The sequence below is a fragment of the Loxodonta africana genome, chromosome 5 (assembly GCF_030014295.1).
Source record: "Loxodonta africana isolate mLoxAfr1 chromosome 5, mLoxAfr1.hap2, whole genome shotgun sequence".
NCBI lineage: Eukaryota > Metazoa > Chordata > Mammalia > Proboscidea > Elephantidae > Loxodonta > Loxodonta africana.
In genome coordinates, this window is record NC_087346.1 from 82919038 (window position 1) to 82924783 (window position 5746).

The window sequence follows — 5746 nt, forward strand, 5'->3', positions numbered from 1 at the left end:
CATCCTCTCATGGTCGCAACTGAGAGGCATTGTGGTCTCTTACCAAGATGCCCGTGTCCACAATAGTCTGAGTCCAGAAAAAGGTGATATTATGCTCCCCTCCTTGTCCTGTTATACCCCACTCAGTAAGAGGCTTCAAACTGCCCCCCTCCCCCACAACACCTTGTCTCCCATAGCTGCCCAGTCGGCTCTGGTCAGGGGCTCCACACTCCAAGGCATGCCTTCAGTGCTTGAGAGGGGGAGTTGTCCACAGGCCCAGCAGCTGCTTTTGTTGTAAACTATGGCAAAGCTGTGAGCCTACTCTAGGAAGACACTGGCAGCCCCGAAGGGAAGAAAGCAAAGTAGGCCATACCTACAATTGTAAAGACAAGTGTTTAGTAGGTACCTAGAGGGGTAAATCTTCCCCTTCTGTCAGGATCACACTAGTGGCTTCTCCTCTGGTGGTGAGAACAGTGGCTGTTTTAGGCATTTTTCCTGGCTGAGTGCACCATACATGCTGCCCTGGGAGGTCACTTGAGGGGTTGTGAGTAAAGTTATCTGTTTTGCTGTTTGCCAGAAAACGAGATCCACTTCTGATTCTCGTGATATAGCCATCGTTCATCTCCATGTGAAGCTTGACTGTCAAGGCCGTCCGGTACAATGGAATGGTGGGCTGCCAAGTTAGGCAAGTCAGTTCTTCCACCTCCAGAGGGATGAAGTAATCAATCTACCCTGGTGGGTTAACCCACAACAGGTGCTAATAGATGGTTTCACTTCCGTGTACCAGGGCCTGAGGTGTCCAGTAGACCATGATGTTCTGTTCCAGTATCAATCTTGGTCAATGTGCTTCCAGAGTCTGTGATGTCACTCATATCAGTCTTGGAGGGCCACTTGGGGCTCCTAGCCTGGCATTTGGGGCTAAAGATCCAGGAGGAACAAAATATATCAACCTTAAAGACTCAGGCAGCACCTTGGTCCATTCTGCCAGGGAAGCCTTCGACTGTGGCTTCAGGCAACACACGAGTCTTGGCGACCAGATGACCGCCTAGGAATTTTACTTACATTCCCAGCCCCTGTACCTTTTGGGGGTTCACAGCCCATCCTCTTCCGCTTAGGTGAGTGATTAGGGCATCTAGACACTCCTGTAACAGATAAACATCTTCAGCAGTTAACATGATGTCATCAATGTAATGAAACTAATGGACAGTGGCGGGAAGGGGAAAAGAGTAGAAGGGATCACCTTGTTCTCTCTAGTCCACTGTCATATGCCAGAACCCATCTGGTTTCTTCACAGACCACACAGGGCTATTAAGAGCGCTGTGGGCTTCCGAGAGGAAGCCTAAACTTTTCGATTCCAAAATGGTTTCACTGATTTCCTTATATTGCCTGATATGTACCACTCTTCATGGTGGGGCCAAAGTCACTAGTTCCCATGCCATGTTTCTCTTCAAGACAGCTTTTACTACCCTCATCCACAGTCAGAATTCTCCCACAGATGTGGTCAAAGTCAGTCCATGAAGACATCCACCACTAGAATATATTCCAATATTAGGGAAATATAAACTTGATATTGTTTAGGGGTAGTACGTCTTATTTGTAGGGTCAGGAGTACCTGACACTTCTGGGTGGATTTTCCACTGTATCCATCATTTGCCAAGAAGGGTCCTTGAAAACATTTATGTTTCCAAAGATAAAGGTGTGCACTGTCCCAAATCAACCAGAGCCAGCATCTGCTACTTGTTTGTTCTTGACTAATGTATGGTGACCTCTACATGGAGCCTCAGGTCCCCCTGAGTTGCTTGTGACCTCAAATCCATTCATAGTCCCTAGTGCCTGGTGTGGATTGCAGTGCTGGTGGCAGTGGCAACAGCGGGGGTGCTTGTGAGCTGTGGGAGTCTAGGCCTGACTCCACCTCTGGGTGTTAGGAGACAAGCTGCCCTGGAGGCTGTCTCCTCCTCTTCTTTGCTCTCCTCCTCTCTGCTCACTGTCATCACCCTGAGCCTCCTGTTCCTCTTTCACTGCATCCTCCTCCTGCAGCAACACTATTGTTGTTGTCGTTGTTAGGTGCCATCTAGTTGGTTCCGACTCATAGCGACCCTATGCACAGCAGAACGAAACACTGCCTGGTGCTGAGCCATCCTCACAATCGTTGTTATGCTTGAGCTCGTAGCTGCAGCCACTATGTCAATCCACTTCTTTGAGGGTCTTCCTCTTTTCCACTGACACTGTACTCTGCCAAGCATGATGTCCTTCTCCATGGACTGATCCCTCCTGGAAACATGTCCAAAGTATGTAAGATGCAGTCTTGCCATCCTTGCTTCAAAGGAGCATTCTGGTTGGACTTCTAAGACAGATTTGTTTGTTCTTTTGGCAGTCCATGGTATATTTAATATTCTTCGGCAACACTGCAATTCAAAGGTGTCAATTATTCTTTGGCCTTCCTTATTCATTGTCCTGTTTTCACATGCATATGATGCTACTGAAAATACCATGGCTTGGGTCAGGCGCAACCTAGTCTTCAAGGTGACATCTTTGCTCTTCAACACTTTAAAGAGGTCCTTTGCAGCAGATTTACCCAATGCAATGTGACTTTTGATTTCTTGACTGCTGCTTTCATGGCTGTTGATTGTGGATCCAAGTAAAATGAAATCCTTGACAACTTCAATCTTTCCTCTGTTTATCATGATGTTGCTCATTGGTCCAGTTGAGAGGATTTTTGTTTTCTTTATGTTGAGGTGCAATCCATACTGAAGGCTGTGGTCTTTGATCTTCATTAGTAAGTGCTTCAAGTCCTCTTCACTTTCAGCAAGCAAGGTTGTGTCATCTGTATAACGCAGGTTGTTAATGAGTCTTCGTCCAATGCTGATGCTCCATTCTTCTTCATATAGTCCAGCTTCTCGTATTATTTGCTCAGCATACGGATTGAAGAGGTATGGTGAAAGAATACAACCCTGGCACACACCTTTCCTGACTTTAAACCAATCACTATCCCCTTGTTCTGTCCCAACAACTGTCTCTTGATCTATGTAAAGATTCCTCAGGAGCACAAGTAAGTGTTTTGGAATTCCCGTTCTCCCCAATGTTATCCATAATTTGTAATGATCCACACAGTCGAATGCCTTTGTGTAGTCAATAAAACACAGGTAAACATCCTTCTGGTATTCTCTGCTTTCAGCGAGGATCCATCTGACATCAGCAATGACATCCCTGGTTCCATGCCACCTTCTGAAACCGGCCTGAATTTCTGGCAGTTCCCTGTTGATATACTGCTGCAGCCGTTTTTGAATGATCTTCAGCCAAATTTTGCTTACGTGTGATATTAACGATATTCTTCTATAATTTCCACATTCGGTTGGATCACCTTTCTTGGGAATAGGGATAAATATGGATCTCTTCCAGTCAGTTGGCCATGTAGCTGTCTTCCATATTTCTTGGCATAGATGAGTGAGCCCCTCCAGACTGCAGCAGCTGATAGAAATGTTCTATTTCTTCATCTTTGGCCCTAGTGGTTGGTGTGTCAATTTGAATAATAGTCGTATTAACTGGTCTTCCTTGTAGGCATATGGATATTATCCTATCGCTGACAGCGTTGTACTTCAGGATAGATCTTGAAACATTCTTTTTGACGATGAATGCAACACCATTCCTCTTCACGTTGTCACTGCCAGCATAGTAGACTATATGATTGTCCGATTCAAAATGGCCAATACCATCCATTTCAGCTCACTAATGCCTAGGATATTGATGTTTATGCATTCCATTTCATTTTTGAGTCATGCCACATCAGCAAATGAAGGTCCGAAAGCTTTACTCCATCCACATCATTAAGGTTGACTCTACTTTGAGGAGGCAGCTGTTCCCCGGTCATCTTTTGAGTGCCTTCCAACCTGGGGGGGCTCATCTTCCAGCACTATATCAGACAGTGTTCCGCTGCTATTCATAAGGTTTTCACCGGCTAAGGCTTTTCAGAAGTAGACTGCTGGGTCCTTCTTCCTAGTCTGTCTTATTCTGGAAGCTCAGCTGAAACTTGTCCTCCATGGGTGACCCTGCTTGTATCTGAATACCAGTGACATAGCTTCCAGCATCACAGCAATACAGAAGCCCCCACAGTATGACAAACTGACAGACATGTGGGGGGCAGCAGCACTAGCAGCCACCAAGGCATCAGCCCTGCTCTCATTCTGCTCCAAAGGGGGATAGGTGGGGCAGCTGCAGGTTCCCATGACTGAGGCAGAGCTGAGGCTGTGGTGGATAGTTTTCATTTTGTGGGTAATGAGAGATTGTAGCCTGAGGGGCTGCTGTGCAAAGCCAGGCCTCTCCTTCCCCTCTTCTCTACAAATCTGCAGGTGAGTATATTTAGTTGATCATCCTGTTCATAGACGTGGCTGCTCAATACTTCAGTTGTGGCCACACATGAATGCCACATGTTCTTTTCCAACTGCAACTTTCTGAAAAGCTCTTACACATGCTTCAGCAGCTAGCTGGGCCAGTCAAATGGCCCAGAGCAGTGGCCACCCTACTTGGCTGCTAACCAAAAGTTGGTGATTTGAACCCACTGGCCACTCCATGGGAGAAAGATGTGGCATTCTCCTTCTGTAAAAGCTTGCAGCCTTGGAAACCCTATGGGGCAGTTCTACTCTGTCCTATAGGATAGCTATTAGTGCAAATCAACTCAATTGCAACAGGTTTTTTTGGTCTTGGGCTTTATCATGGCCCCTCACATGGCTAGATCTTGAGCTCCTTTTAGATCTACCTCTGGCCCCGGCATAAGAGTGTCACATCTGTCTAGTGTCTGTATCTGACTCTTCAACTGGAATGGAAACCCAGGAGGGCAGTGGTTTTGGTCTGGTTTGTTTATTGAATGATGCTAAGTACCTAGAACAGTGTCTGAAAAACAAACAAAAACAGAACCCTGGTGGTTCAGGGGTGCAACACAAGGGGTTGCATATATATTTATTGAATGAATGAACCCAACAAGCATGTACCCCGATATCTGAGTGGGCCTGGGACCCCTCTGCCAGCTCCCCAGGATCCAAGTTCTGGCTACTATAAAGTGGAGGACACAGTACATGGAATCTCAACCTCCTTTTAATGGGAAAAAGGTTTGCTCAAAGATACGCAGTCAGTGAGGGGTGAGGCAGACAGCTTCGTTGGAGAAGAAGGAAATAATAAATGTGAACACCCCCAGCCCCTCCAGCAGCCTTTTTCACAGAGCCAGGCTCTGGGTACACAGTTTTCATAGCTTGTCCCATGTGGTCCTGACAATAACTATAGCAGATTGGTCGTCTTATCACCTTACTTCTTCAAGGAGAAAACTAAGCCTCAGAGAAGTGAAGTGACCCACTAATGATTCCTTCCCTAAATTCTTGGGTCTAAACTGGGACCTCTGTGTAGGGACTTGAGTCCCTGAATTCTATGTGATCATGGGGTTTGGGGCAGGGACATGAAGCAGGGCACCTCTTGTGCCAACCCAGCCCTGAGTCTCCAAGGTATCCAAACTAACTAGTAGGCCCTCCCATAACTCCTTTCCAGGTCAGACCCAGGCCCATGGACCAGTGATGATGAGGGCTTATGGGAATGGGTTCTGGGTGAGTCCTCAATAAATGACAGTCACAAAGCAGCAGCATTTTTATCACTTGCATCATCATGTCTCACTTCCCAAATGTCTACAGAGCAGATAATCTCCTCCTTTCCTGTCACCACCAATCTCTCTCCAAATGGACCCTTCCTCATTCCAACAACTTTCTGCCTCATCAGTTCTGTCCTC